Source organism: Anolis sagrei, chromosome 3 (genome assembly GCF_037176765.1).
Source record: "Anolis sagrei isolate rAnoSag1 chromosome 3, rAnoSag1.mat, whole genome shotgun sequence".
In the NCBI taxonomy this organism is placed as follows: domain Eukaryota; kingdom Metazoa; phylum Chordata; class Lepidosauria; order Squamata; family Dactyloidae; genus Anolis; species Anolis sagrei.
In genome coordinates, this window is record NC_090023.1 from 169,307,423 (window position 1) to 169,323,570 (window position 16,148).

General features: G+C 41.1%; 1 protein-coding gene across 1 annotated transcript in view; it reads right to left on the bottom strand.

Annotated features, from left to right (window-relative positions):
- Positions 1 to 16,148, bottom strand: part of CTNNA3 (catenin alpha 3) — a 1,221,152-nt gene that overhangs the window by 501,427 nt on the left and 703,577 nt on the right. The window lies entirely within an intron of this gene.

The window sequence follows — 16,148 nt, forward strand, 5'->3', positions numbered from 1 at the left end:
ATATATTATTTATACTAAGTTATTATGCTACCATTTCAGAACCTAGGTATCAAAGCATTTCATTAAAAATGACTGTATTCATAGTGAGATAATCACAAAGCTATCTTATGAGGTTGCAGTGGCTTTCTTCTCTTTTGCATATATTGTCAGCCTTAGAGAAAACACTCAGGAGAGTAAAAAAAAAAGTCCTCCTTTAGATTCCTAATCAATTGATACAGCTGACAGATTTAGAACCAATTATGCAATGCATGATTTTTCATTTCATTATTATTTATAATGAATAGGGACAATTATAAATATGGCTATGGATGGATTCTTAAAGTTAAATACAATGAGGAAAGATTCCAAGACTCTGTTTCTGAATGTGCAACTCAAATACAAATTGGCATCAGCATATTTCCCTAATTTACATGATTTATTCTACTACTTGTAGCTGTGGAATTCTATTTTCCCAAGAGCAGCATTATGAATTTTGACTTATGATGAGAATCATTTTTTTCCTATAATTCGGCACTGATCTAAATGAGAAGGGGCTGCAAGAGTGATTCTTCTTACACCGCCAGGTAATTACTAGCACCCGATTTAAGTTGCACAGATGTTTTCAGGTTGTTTCCACCTCAGATTTGAGAGAAGCATAAATAGCTATTCAAGACATAGTGAGACTGGCACTAATTTGAGAGAGGAATTTGATAGCTGAGTCTTTCTAACGGAAAGGAAAATTTCCCAGGTGAGGAACTATGAAGCAGAAGTTGAAATGGGGGCTTTGCAATACCTCCTACCCAACATGCTCCATTAAATCACATCCCAAATGAGGTGGAAAAAGAAATGTGCATGAAACAAATCCTTTTACAAACGTATTCAGTTATGGACTGTGAGACTATTGCATTACATGTCCAGAAAAGGTGAGCAAGATGGTTAAAGGCCTGGAAACCAAGTCCTATGAGGAATAGCTTAGGGCCCTAGGTATGTTTAGCTTGGAGAAGAGAAGATTGAGAGCTGACATGATAGCTATCTTTAAATATCTGCAGGGATATCTCATAGAAGAAGGGGAAAGCTTGTTTTCTATTCTTTCATAGGCTATGACATGGATCAGTAGATTTCAAGACAAGGGATTCCTGTTAACCTTTAGAAGAACTTCCCGCTGGCAAGAGCTATTTCATGGATATTTCAGAGGATTATGGACTCTGGTTCATTTGAGGCCATTACCCAGAGTTTGGGTGCCCATCTCTCAGCAGTGTTTTAGCTCTTTATTTCTGCATGGTAAGGTATTGGATCTGAAGACCCTTGAGCTCCTTATAATGCTCCTATTCTATGATTCTATGAATAATGAAAGCACATGTATCTTCTGATTTCCATCTCCTAGAGGAGACTACAACTATCAGATTTTTTTCTCTGCTCTGTCTTTAGATATTATGCACATAAACATGTCAGTTTCAATAAATATATACCTTAAAAATAAGCATTAAATAAAAATTCAAATATATTCAAATGCATGTCTGAAGAAAATTGTGTTTAAAATCTGTATGTGTATTGAAGTGCCTACATAAATGTCCATACATGTGAAGAAAAGAAATAAAGAGTTTCCACCCAACCCAGTCCAAAACAAGGATATGATTAAGAGAAATGCAAGAAATTGAAGCAGACACGTTTCCATGTCTCTTGATATAACTGAAGTAGTAATCTACATTGTGAAGAAACAGGTCTACAACTGGATAGATTGCTCATAGAATCATAGAAGAATAGAGTTTGAAGAGACCACATGGGCTATCTAGTCCAACCCCCTGCCATGCAGGAAAAGCACAATCCAAGCACCCCTCAGTGGTCCTCAGTGTGTATTTGAAAGAGCAGCAATTGCCTTAGATATTTAATTGACTGTATTTTTTTCTACAGCATTTTATGTAAGGATCTAAGGTTAGATCACTAAGAGAGAGAATGAAATGAGAATGTTGTTTTATCTGTCATTCTGAATTTTTAGATTCCTCAAAATGAATCTTTATTAATATCAGGCACCTCTATATGTGTTTTCTTCTAGTAATAAGGCTAAAAACTATTTTATTTTTTTCTTACTCAAATAAATCTGTTAATTTGTGTGTCAAAGATTCCCTTGCGGGACTGCTTACTTTGGAGTATTTTACAAGTGATATACTACTAACTTGACAGATGCAATATAGCTGCTATCTAATTAATTTCCTGGAGAGCCAAGCACTACTATTTATTGAAAATGTCCTCAACATCATTAATCATGCTGTTTCTCAGAAATATATGTAAGTACTTTAAACCATTTCATGAAAGTTTTAAATAAAAAATTCTTGTCGCTCTTTTTTCCTTTTCTGTTGCTTCTTCATAACACATGTCTAGTAATAGGATAACTCTCTCTACAGGAAAGTAATAATGAGAGCATCAGAATCAGCTAAATTATAATAATTCATAGTACTAAAATGAAATGGCAGAATTTATGCATACTTAAATGAGCATGAGATTCCCTCTGAATCCAGTGTTAGCAGAATTAAAACAGCCCTCAGCTACATGCGGGATACATTCAATGGTAAGATTACATTAAAGTGAGGGAAGTAATTACCTTTAAATGAAATCCTTTAGATCATGTATATAAGCATTATCCGCCCTGAGTCCCCCAGGGGAGATAGGGCAGAATATAAATAAATATATTCTCTATGAAAAGTATTTCCAATGGCTCTTGAAGATGTTTCCTGACTAGGATCCACAATTCACATATGCTATTAGAATCATAGAATCAAAGAGTTGGAAGAGACCTCATGGGCCATCCAGTCCAACCCCCTGCCAAGAAGCAGGAATATTGCATTCAAATCACCCCTGACAGATGGCCATCCAGCCTCTGTTTAAAAGCTTCCAAAGAAGGAGCCTCCACCACACTCCGGGGCAGAGTATTGAAAATTATGGGAGCAGTTACTTACAGTTATTTATCCAGAAGGGATTGACTGCGGTTGGCTTAGTTTCACATTGATGTGGAAAATCTGTGTTCATGATTCAAAAAGAATGAGGATGTGAAAGTCCCAAATCCCTGGCTTCAGAACATTTCTACAGGGAGGTTCTCTCCAGGTTGACGAGAGACCCCATGCCCAGTAATTCATCTGTACACCTTTCTTTAGAGACGGGGGTGACAGGATATGGCAACATCCTCTCTGGAAGGCACCTGTGGCTATTCCTCCATTGGGAATGTTTCTTTGGCATCGCCAAGGAGATGATGAAAACAGAACATTGAAGAATGTGATTGTAAGAGTGTGAGGGAATCAGAGGGCCCCATCATTGGTCTGTAGACAGCATACTCCCTGAATCCTAACGGAAGGGAAAGTAACTGTGGATCAAGGCTTGTTGATGAATGTGAGATGAGTGATTGGGAGGGGTTGTGTGAAGGCATGGGCTATTTATAATATAGTGTCAGAAGCAAAATGAGGGTACATTTATAATGTATTTTAAAAAGGACACAAACAAATTAAAAGCTTGGCATGATATTACATTTCCTTTTACCAGAAGCTGACCACTTGAAGTGCCTCAGATGTCACTGTAAGAAGGTTCTCCATTGTGCATGTGGCAGGGCTCCGGCTGCATTGTAATAAGTAGTCTGTGGTTTGCTCTTCTCCACATTCGCATGCCATGGACTTTGTAGCCCCATTTCTTAAGAAAGGCTCTGCATCTTGTGGTCCCAGAGCACAACCTGTTCAATGCCTCCCAATTCACCCAGTCTTCTGTGTGCCCAGAGGGGAGTCTCTCATCCAGTCTCAGCGACTGATTGAAGTTCCAGATTTTAGCCTGCCACTTTGCTGAGGTGTTCCTACAAGTATCTCTGTAGATCTTAGGAAGCTGTTTCTTGATTTAAGATATTGGCATGCTGGCTGATATCCAAAGAGAGGATAGGACAGAGATGTCACCACCTTGGTCTTTTCATTACTGGCTGCTACTTCCTGGTGGATGTCAGGTGGTGCAATGCCGGCTAAACAGTATAATTTCTCCAGTGGTACAGGGCATAGATATCATGTGCTAATGTGGCATGTCTCATTAAGAGCCACATCTACTGTTTTAACATGGTGAGATGTTACACTCCCCCTGAAGACGCAGGTTCGCAGTTTGGGAGTGATCCTGGATTCATCACTGAGCCTGGAACCCCAGGTCTCGGCGGTGGCAGGGAGAGCTTTTGCACAATTAAAACTTGTGCGCCAGCTGCGCCCATACCTTGGGAAGTCGGATCTGGCCATGGCGGTCCACACTCTTGTCACATTCCGAATAGATTACTCTACATGGGGTTGCCTTTGAAGACAGTTCGGAAACTGCAATTAGTCCAACAGGCGGCAGCTAGATTACTCACTGGAGCGTCATACAGGGAGCATAACACACACACACACCCTTGTTGTGTCAGCTCCACTGGCTGCCGATCTAATTCCAAGCACAATTCAAAGTGCTGGTTTTGACCTATAAAACCCTATATGGTTCAGGTCCAGCGTACCTGTCTGATACAAAGAACAGACACTGAGCAGAGTGTGCCTTCCCTGAATAAAGGAAATAAGCCCCTGATCTGACCAATTTTCTTTTATATGTCCTCTGAAGCACTTTATCTATCCATTGGATTGATCTCCCTACATCACTTTCTAAAACCCTCATGTTTAGACATATCCTACTCTGTACACGCCCAGTGTTTTTAAATTTTTAATCTATTACATTTGGCCCTGCCATAGTGTTTTAAATCTCTTGCATGTTATTGCTTATATGTTTAGTTATATTTTTATATTGTTTTATTTACTTATTTGCTTTGTTTATGTACTGTTGCTTAGGGTTACAGCCTGTGTTGGATGGGGTTACACTCCCCCCGAAGATGCAGTTTCACAGCTTGGGAGTGATCCTGGACTCATCGCTGAGCCTGGAACCCCAGGTCTCAGCGGTGGCTGGGAGAGCTTTTGCACAGTTAAAACCTGTGCGCCAGCTGCGCCCATACCTTGGGAAGTCGGACCTGGCCACGGTGGTCCACGCTCTTGTCACATCCCGAATAGATTACTGCAACGCACTCTTCATGGGGTTGCCTTTGAAGACTGTTTGGAAACTGCAATTAGTCCAATGGGCGGCAGCTAGAGTACTCACTGGAGTGTCATACAGGGAGCATACCACCCCCACCCCCCACCCCTGTTGTGTCAGCTCCACTGGCTGCCAATCTAATTCCGAGCACAATTCAAAGTGCTGGTTTTGACCTATAAAACCCTATACGGCTCCGGTCCAGCATACCTGTCCGAATGTATTTCCTTCTATGTCCCACCTCTGGGGAGGCCCTGCTCTCGGCCCCACCGTTGTCTCAAACACGTTTGGTGGGGACGAGGGACAGGGCCTTCTCGGTGGTATACGCTTCCTGTGGAATACACTTCCCGGGGAAATTAGATCATCGTCATCCCTCCTCACCTTCAGAAAGAAGGTAAAATTTTGGTTGTGAGATTAGGCCTTCAGGCAATCAGGTTAAAGGACAATGGATAATATTTGACTATGGCTTGGAAGTGGATTTGGATAAGTGAAGCGGAGTTATCATTAGTATATGGCTAGATAAATAGCCACCAGACTGGCAATAGCTAAATGGATCGTAAGTATACTGTTTAATTTTTATTTCAATATTCATGGTTTTAATTGTTATTTTTGCTATTGTATTTTATGACGGCATTGAATTGTTGCCAATTGTAAGCCGCCCTTAGTCCCCCTAGGAGTTGAGAAGGGTGGGGTAAACATGTTCGAAATAATAAATAATAAATAATAATTTGTATTTGGTGGACTTGGCCTCATTTAAGCTGCCCCGAGTCCCTTCGGGAAGATGGTGGCAGGGTATAAATAAAGATGATGATGATGATGATTATGATTATTATTATTATTATTAGGAGGGAGATAGATCTGACTGTGATGCTACAACAATAAAAGACTCTTGAAAGTATTTTAACAGCTTGCCAGTTTCTGATTGAAGACCATTATCTGGTGTTTCTCTTGCCTGCGGCAGAAGAAAAGCTTTTGGAAACATGCAATCCCAAGCCTATGCCATGCCTCTTGCCAAAGGAAGAGGGGAAAACTCCCCCAGTAATGGGAAGTTCCTTTTGGACCTACATCCACTGGCATCAGAAGTGATTTCCATACTTTCAATGATTCTCTTTCTAAGGTACGTTCCTGTTATAAGGTAGGTTTTTACAACAGGGGAGAAAAGGGAGAGTTTGGAAAGGTTGTTTATTATTGCCCTTCATCAGGGGTTGCTGACTACAGATAGTCAGTTGACATAGCTCTGCGAAGCTTTGAAATTCAAGTTCCCAAATTACTCAAAAGAGAACACAAAAGGTTAATTTTAAGGCTACAAGTCCCAATATTTCCGATTCAAAGTGACAATTCAGAGATGTCCTATTCAAAGTGGCAATTCAGAGATGCACACAGACACACACAATTTTTGTAAGCTATATGTAGATGTTGTATAAAAGTGAAACAGCAAAATGTTTTATTCACTTTCAACTCATCACACTCGCCTAAAATGCATCCTAGGACTCTTTCATCCTGTGTTTTGGATGTAGCCCCATACCGGCCATCAAATGGTGGAGGCCTCATCACCAACTGGGGTGAAAGCATCACTGAAGATTCCCCACAAAACACAGGAGGGTTCTCTTGTTGTGCTGGCTCCAATGGAGCCAGCACGGGTCCTCAATGGCAGGACTATGCCCTATATGATGGGGAAATCATCACCGAAAGGGACCTGTGTGCAGATTCTCCTCGCTGCTCCTCTCTTTTCTCCCCATAGACCAAACAAATTTTGGGTTGCTAAATTCTGTTTAGCCCTGACAGCCTGCTCCAAAATAAACCTAGTCCTTGCCTCTGATCTCCAGGAGCATTACAGCAGGGGTTGTTTTTTTTCAACTCACAAGAAAGGACATAACAAATTATTGAGGCTAGTATAAATTTCATTGGAAAAAGACAGTAATTAATTTCCTATGAAAACCCTGTCTAATCCAACCGGTAAAAAAACCCACAAAAAAGCCAAAAACAAAACAAAATCAAGAGTAGAAGAAAGAGTGGATGAAGTTGTAGTATTATAATGGCATTTAGCTTTGAAGGCAGACTTACCTCTTAGAAGTCTCCTCTGGGGGGAAAAAACCACTGGAGTTTAAATATCTAAAACATTTCATTTCTCAAAATATGGGAGTGCAAGCTTTGCAGTTTTCCTTCCAAGTCAAAATATCCAGCAGTGCATAATAAGAAGATAATTACAAATGAAATAATTAGTCCAAAAGGGAGGAGAGTTAGGCTGTTTCATTCTCAGTGCCTGCTAGCCAGCCCCCCCCCCCTCCTGTTAATTCTAAATAAACTTGGCAGACGGCAATTTATTCTGAAGAGTAAGTTTAGGTAGCATCCAGTTAACAATTTTATTTGTCACCATGGCCCTCCTGTTGGGTTGCAGGTACCATTATCCCTACCCACTAAAGACAATGGGGAAGAATGAGGTAAGCTTCAGTCTAGCAACATAGAATCATAGAATCATAGAATCAAAGAGTTGGAAGAGACCTCATGGGCCATCCAGTCCAACCCCCTGCCAAGAAGCAGGAATATTGCATTCAAATCACCTCTGACAGATGGCCATCCAGCCTCTGTTTAAGAGCCCTACTATTCATTCCTGCTTTAAATAAATAAATGCTTTGCAAGTTACATTTTAAGTAGTATCTGGTTCACAGAATAGTAATAGTTATTGTTGTCTTTATAATTTTAATTGGAAAAACCTGTGCAGAAGTAGATGTTACAATAGGAGAAGATGCAAAAAAAAAAAAAAAAAAAAAAGACCAGATAGACAAAAGAAAATATTAGAAGCTGCAGTGTTTGCCAAGAAGCCTACTTTTTATATACAGCCCATTATTAAAGAACATTTAAACATGCACATGAAAGTGTTTGGTCTCAAAGAAAGAAAGGCACAAAAGAGGGGGAGGAAACAAGAACGAACTTCACAGATTTTTTCAAAGAAATTAGGAAGAAAGACTTTATTTTTTGAGGTTTACCAATGTTGACAGTGTTTCTAATAATGTTTGCAGTCACTAGATTTTTCAGACAGGTGCATTTTTCAACTGTAGTATGCATAATTTGCATCCAGGTTTTTGAACATACCCTGTGTAAGTCTAGAAATTGACCCAAAAAAACATGCATTGATTTATCCATGGGCCAATGTGAGCACTGTACCTTCTCTCTTGAAAAAAAAAGAGACCCCATCCCCTTCTCTGAGTAGAATGGTGGAAGGCAAGAAGTTAATTCATCCTGGGAAAACCTAAATGAAGCACTGACCTGCCCTGTCACAGTGTCAGTTTTGACCTTTTCGATTGCGTGTGCAAGGGTGATACACCTCCCTCCAGATAACCCAAGAAAACACATCCACAAGTAGATTGGAGAGAAAATTGGCCACAACCCGTTTATTAATAACAGGATCAAGGGTTGGTAGCATGGGTCCTGGATCAAGGATCAGGCAGCCCGCTGGTGACTGAAGATGCTACAAGCCTGGGTGCCACTGGCACCATAAACTCGGCACCCCAGGGACCACAGGTGTTATCCCCCTTTCCACCAAGGGCCCATGCCACACGCCAAATATAGAGTCATGACAAGATAAACAAGCTCACAAATTAGTCTAACATAACAGTCCCACAAAATTCCCAAACCAACTAACATTCAGGGTGGGTGGGATGGAAAAGCTGGAGCAGGCAAGGCCTATCATAGGCCTCGGGAAGCCTTAAGTAGGCTGCCCAGGCGGAAGCCAGAGGCTGGCCCCAGCCACGCCAGCAACAGGGTGGGGCCAGTCCTGCAATTGGCCAGGAGGCCCCACCAGCGGGAAGCTTTCCCGCCACCCAGGGGGCTTCTGGGAAGAAGAAACCCCCTGTGCCACATGGCAGCGAAGCCACCCTGCGCCGCAACCTGCTCAGCCTGGTAAGTCGGGCCAAGCCATATAACAGGGCAGGCAAAGTATCCCTGGTCCCTAAGGCAGCAGTATTGGCCCCAAACCTGCTCTTGATTTATACAGGAGATCTACTTACACATGAGTTTATGTGATAGTTAACACCATTATGCAGGACACATTCTTTCCCTTCTTTTTTAATGATTTTTACTAAGGCATTTCTCTTTAAACTTAAAATATTCAGGGCATGGTTGGGCGGGATGTTGTTTTCCATGTGAAAGCAGTGATGGATCTTCATAATTTGACTTCATACCATAAAAGAGTTTTTAATGTACTAATTAGCATGAAAAGAAAATTCACCATTATTCTATTCTTGGTCAAATAGGGGGAGTTCCCAACACTCAGGGAACCCAGAGCTTGTCTATACTCCTCCTATAACTGGGTTTGATCACAAAGCACTCCTGGATGCCCATTTAATGTCCAGAAACATCCAGTCAGTTTTACCTTATATTAGAAGTCAAACACTCTGAGATTAATGTGGGCACCTGCATTGGCTCCAATTCAAACTGGTCTATTGTTCACATGATGAGGCACCACTGTCCCCTGTGCTCCATGACACAGGGAAAGGGGGACAATGATAGGAACAGCACTGCCCCTATCTCTATGCTTTTCCCTGTGCTCCATGTTGTTGTTGTTCATTCGTTCAGTCATCTCCGACTCTTCGTGACCTCATGGACCAGCCCACGCCAGAGCTCCCTGTCGGCTGTCACCACCCCCAGCTCCTTCAAGGTCATTCCAGTCACTTCAAGGATGCCATCCATCCATCTTACCCTTGGTCAGCCCCTCTTCCTTTTTCCTTCCACTTTCCCCAGCATAATTGTCTTTTCTAGGCTTTGCTGTCCCCTCATGATGTGGCCAAAGTACTTCAACTTTGTCTCTAGTATCCTTCCCTCCAGTGAGCAGTCGGGCTTTATTTCCTGGAGGATGGACTGGTTGGATCTTCTCGCAGTCCAAGGCACTCTCAGAACTTTCCTCCAACACCACAGTTCAAAAGCATCTATCTTCCTTCACTCAGCCTTCCCTAAGGTCCAGCTCTCACATCCATAGGTTACTACAGGAAATACCATGGTTTTGACTATGCGGATCTTTGTTGCCAGTGTGATGTCTCTACTCTTTACTATTTTATCGAGACTGGACATTGCTCTCCTCCCAAGAAGTAAGCATCTTCTGATTTCCTGGCCACAGTCTGCATCTGCAGTAATCTTTACACCTAGAAATAGAAAGTCTGTCACGGCCTCCACATTTTCTCCCTCTATTTTCCAGTTGTCAATCATTCTTGTTGCCATAATCTTGGTTTTTTTTATGATTAGCTGCTCCATAGCACAGGGAAAAGCATACAGATAGGAGCAAGGCTGTTATTATCATAGTAGTAGCTAGCCATGGAGCTCTCGAGAGCCTCTTTTTCTTGGTCATGTGAGCACTTTTGTTGATGACAGCATAGGCAGGCACACACCAACAGCTGAGAGATCTCCAGAGCTCTTGACTCTTTTCCACAATGATTAACAGTCCAGGTAAAGCCAGTAGCCATCCAGTAGTCAGCCTTATCTCCAGCCCAGGTAAGGCTGGCTATCAGTGTGGCCATTCTGAATTTGACCACACTGAATGGTCTGGCTTCCACTACTGCACCTCATGGATGGAGTATCTGTATAGTTCTGTAGAATCCAGGGCCAGTTCAAAGCAGCAATGCTCTGAATTTCAATTTAATAACCCCTAGGTCCCTGATACACTGCCATATAATTCACATTATCTGCTTTGAACTGAATTATATGAGTCTACATAGCCATGTAATCCATTTCAGAGCAGATAATCTGGATTTTACATGGCAATGTAGAAGGGGCCCCCATTTGGAAAAATAATGTAGTGCAGAGAATTTTTGCAATATTTGCACAACTGTTGCAAAAAAATATTTTGTACACAGTGGTGAGGTTTTGTTTTTGTTTTGTTTTCTTGCATGGGAATTATGTGGGTTTATGCAAAAAATAAATGCTTTTTTCCAAGCAGCTACCTTTGTCTGCAAAACAGAACTACAAAAATCCTGTTCATCAAAAAATGGTGCAAAAAAGCAGCAATCTCAGACAAAAAAAACCTCTTGTTTTTAAAAAGCAATCTGGCAACAACAAAAAGCATGGTTTTGTTGTGCACGATTATTGTTTGCTGTGTAAGATTTTTCTTGTGAAAATTTGTTGGGCTTTGTGTATAACACAGCAATCTTGCACAGAAAACAGATGAGGTTGGAAAAACTATGTATATGGTTTTGGTGAGAGGTGAGTGGGTTGCATAAAACTACACAATTCTAATGCAGAACAAAAACCCACATGTATTTCTATGCAAATTAACTTTTCAAAGTATGCCCAAAAGTCAGACAATCAGACAAGAACTGTGCAAAAATATTTGGTTTTGCTGCACAGAGGAGAAACCTTGGAAATTATTCATCTTCACTTATGAAAATGAAATATTTGAACATAAGTGCCCATGGCTGATTATGCTCTTTCCCAAATAATGCTTCAGACTAAAAACAGAGCAAATAAAATGCTATGCTGACTTGGGATGTAAACAGCAAGTACTGCCCAAAATGATGCTTCAGATCTTTTCAGAGTACAACATAGTAGCTGCACCTGTTGTAGTAGAGTCTGTTGGCAATGCTGCAACTGGGAGTAAGGATGTCAGAAGTGGGAAGAGGAGTGCTCAAGAGTTAGATGAGGATCAACAGAGGAAGAGGATCCGGGAGATACTTATGTCACCCACTGATGAAGATTCCTTCGAAGGGTTTTCTGAGAGTGAAATGAGTGAGGAGGAGGAAGGAGATACAGTGGATGTGAATAGGGGAACTAAGAGGGTTACTCAGGAGCAGGAATCGGATGAGGAGCAACAGAGGAAGAAGATTTGGGATATACTTACTGCTCCCACAGAAGAAGAAGATTTCATGGGTTTTTCTGGGAATGATGGGTCTGGGAGTGATGGGGATGAGGAAAGTGATGAAAGTGATGATGACGGGGTGGAAGGCAGCTCATCATTGGATGATGAGTTGTAAGATAAAAGTAGGCACTGGAGTGATAGAACTTTGCAGTAGGCAAAGTGTTGGTTCCGTGCCTTGGGTCTTGTCGCTGCCGCTTTCGTGTTGGGCTTGGGTCCTGGATCTGCAGGTTGCTGTTTATCTTCGTGTGACAACTCAGCTTGGATTCTCGTAAGTGCGGATTTCCCCTTTCCTTGACTTTGGATTGCTTTTGATGACGACGCTGCCTCGTGGACTTTGGAACCTCGCAACTTTGGAATTGGTTTTCTTCAACTTCAGACTTCATTTAGATGACGGCTCTTTGTTTGACTATCTTCCATTTGCTGTGTAATTTTGCGGGATTTTGGAAGTACTCCAGTTTAATCTGGATTTTTTGCTTGGATAATCCAGATTATTGCTTTAGTTTGCTTTTCAAGCTAAGAATTGCTGCTACTTTTGAGTTCTGACCAGAGGCACTGAAGCAAGTGTCTCTGAGTCTCTTTTGTTTTGTATTAATAAACTATTCTTTTGGACATATTCCTGGGAGTGGGAGTGATGGGGATGAGGATGAATCTGGGAGTGATGGGGAGTGATGAATCTGGGAGTGATGGGGATGAGGATGAATCACTGGATTGGACCAAGGTGCAAGAGGTTCGGGATGTGTGTACTCAACCAATGTCTAGTGACACGTTTGCAGGGTTTTCTGGTGGAGGGGATTGGCAATCGGGTGATACTGTGGAATCTTGGGGAGATCTAAGTCTTGACAAGAGGTGGAAGAGTTGGAGGGATGGGTGTTGGCATTCAGTTGTAGAAGCTAAACCAGCTGAAAGTGATGATGACGGGGTGGAAGGCAGCTCATCATTGGATGATGAGTTGTAAGATAAAAGTAGGCACTGGAGTGATAGAACTTTGCAGTAGGCAAAGTGTTGGTTCCGTGCCTTGGGTCTTGTCGCTGCCGCTTTCGTGTTGGGCTTGGGTCCTGGATCTGCAGGTTGCTGTTTATCTTCGTGTGACAACTCAGCTTGGATTCTCGTAAGTGCGGATTTCCCCTTTCCTTGACTTTGGATTGCTTTTGATGACGACGCTGCCTCATGGACTTTGGAACCTCGCAACTTTGGAATTGGTTTTCTTCAACTTCAGACTTCATTTAGATGACGGCTCTTTGTTTGACTATCTTCCATTTGCTGTGTAATTTTGTGGGATTTTGGAAGTACTCCAGTTTAATCTGGATTTTTTGCTTGGATAATCCAGATTATTGCTTTAGTTTGCTTTTCAAGCTAAGAATTGCTGCTACTTTTGAGTTCTGACCAGAGGCACTGAAGCAAGTGTCTCTGAGTCTCTTTTGTTTTGTATTAATAAACTATTCTTTTGGACATATTCCTGAGTCTGGCTCTTTAAGGCGTCTGGGTTCTGACAGCACCTCTATTCTGTTTCTTAACCACTAATATGTGCCATTCATGTTAAAGACAATATTCAACTATTTTATTTTTCAAGCAGAGAAGACATTTCCATCAATTCTGTTAATGCAAACAGGCTACTCTTTGTGCTTATTTATTTATTTTACAGTCCAAAATTTACAGTCCCAACAAAACTGTAGAGAATGCCCCCCATTCAATGTAAATAAATGTGGAAGCAGATTTTGTTTCGATGCAACATCTGAAATGTTTGTGATTACTATGATTAGACACAATGTTTTGTCAGCTTGAAACCAAATAATCAAATTTAGCTCATCTTTCTCAGCTTCCACCCATGCTAACTGGAGCTTAGAAAAATTAATTTTGGACAATATCTCCAAACTCTGGTATTTACCAGGAACAATCTTTATTTACTTGTGTGAATTGTTTTGGTAATTCCCATAGCCTCCGATGTCATAATTTGGCCACATGCAAGTGTTATTAGACTATAATAGCACCTTTAAAAAAGCAAAATATTTCCTTTGGCATTATAGACAGAGTTAAAGTATATATGTGTTATGCCTCATCTGTGAAAACAGCATCCACTGTCTTTTCTACATGGCAATGCATATCAGAAATATGAAAGGGAGATGCATTGAGGGCAAGACGTATTGATACCTGAGGTCTGATTAGCAAAACGTTCCTGTCTACCCTTTTCCAATTAAGAGCCAGCACCCAATAGTTTCAATCAGCTAGTGGAAGCTGCTTCAGCCAGCAGCAGTTCCCTGCTCCAATCCTTGGTAGTTATGTCAAAAGTAGTAATAAAAGATCACACAAGTATCTCTTCACGACCTCAACAGTAAAAACTGATAATACATTAAACAGGTGTTTATCAGACTCTCTGGACCTATTTACACTACACACAGTTCAATGCAGTTAAATTACACGGGTCTACATTGACCATATAATGCAATTTCAAATTGCATTATATGACTGTATAGATAGGACCTCTGATATGGGGAAAGAATTGAGGATGCCAGGATTCAGCACCATACATGGAATTGTTGGTTAATTGCTTTTTCCCCCTTTTCCTGAAAACTAACCAAGAATTGATGAGTATGACCCAAGGACTGACACGATTCCAGGGACCATCATTTTGAGTAACACTGTATCAAATAACCAAGAATGGACTGCCCTTTTATCACAGATCTGCTGCACGAAGAAACATTTTTCTTTTCAAGGACAGCACTAGTTTTTGAAACGTCAAGTTTGAGCCAGAAGCTTTTATCAGTATCAAGGCATATCTGCTCTGATGGATTGTGTAAGGAAGCTTCCTTCAGTGAATTAGTGGCCATTCATTTGCAGCCTGCCATGAATTTTATTTCCTGCAGTTTCTTTTGGCTGGATCTTAAACAAATGAAGCAATGATGGGACACCATCTCTCTCACTAGGCCACTAGGGGCTGAGCTGGTATCAGTAGATGCTACTACTCTTGAGTACTGCATCAAGGAACATCAAGAAGCTGGTCACTAGTTTAATTTCTCACAATACCTAAATGTGATGTATAAGGGCCATTATGGCATATTAATAAGTCAGCTTTATTCAGCTGATGAGTGCTGTTCTGAACACTGTATTATAACAACTGGTTCTGAAGGAGAAAGCAGGTACCTGCTGTGGATTTGTCTAGGTTGGTGCAGCCTCAACAGCTGCCCAAGAATGCTGGGGCCAATGCTAGCTTACCAAAGCTTGGAAAAATTACTTTTTCAGTCAACAGCTGCAAGAAACCTACAAGCTCCATAACTTGCAAGAAGTACTGTGCTGTCAGGAGTCCCCCCCAAAAAGGCAGCACTTAGGTTCCCCTGGATTTGTAGTCACAGACAGGCATCTGTAACACACATGCTTTCATTGCACATCTGCTGCTCTTCCTCCTGCCTCTGTGCTTCCTGAATCAAGCACACTCTGGTTCACTGTCTTTTAGCTAAAAGAACCCTTGCTGGCAAATGTTTTATTATTGTTTCAAACTTATTTACAGCTATTTACAATTAGACAGTCCCAGCAAAAAAGAGAGAGAAAGAGAAAGCATGGTTGCTGCTTTATAAATCACTCCTTATTGCAGTTACCACAGACATGACATCTGAGTGATCTTAATCCTTTAGTTACCAAGCCACATGTCTAGGGAATGATATTTTTCCCTGGCATTTAGTTCCACCAGTCAATTAATATGAGCAACACTGGGGGTGAATAGACTAGAGTCTACTGGAAGCTCATGAGATGATTGGTAAGGCTGTAGAGTTTTCAGTTGCCTTAGAAGGTCTCTCTTTCTCTTTATAAATTAAGCTTTTATATTGGAGAAGGCTTAGGGATAGGCAAAGACTGAGTCTTGGTGTGAAAAGATTGATTCATAAGATGTATAAAGATCACATGCTTCCTCTTTTAAATATCACATGCTTCCTCTTTCTTGGGCCTATTTTTACATCTGCCTCCTGGTCAATATTAGAGGCTTTGTGAAAAACAAAATAGACCCTAAAACTTCAAGTCTGTCAACCTCTGGTTATGTCATCTTCCTGTTACTATGAACTTAGTACTATTATTAGACAGCCAATGGACCATTTAATGATTGTCAAGAACCTAAAACTATTCAGCAAATTCAATGGTATGATTCCAATAATAGCAATAAGCCAAAAAACATTTCCACACAAATACATCTAGAGCCTAGCCAAGCCACTCACTCAAATTAAATTGATTAAACTTCTCAAGTAAAACAAATATGTTTCTCAGAGTCCAGTCTTTATGG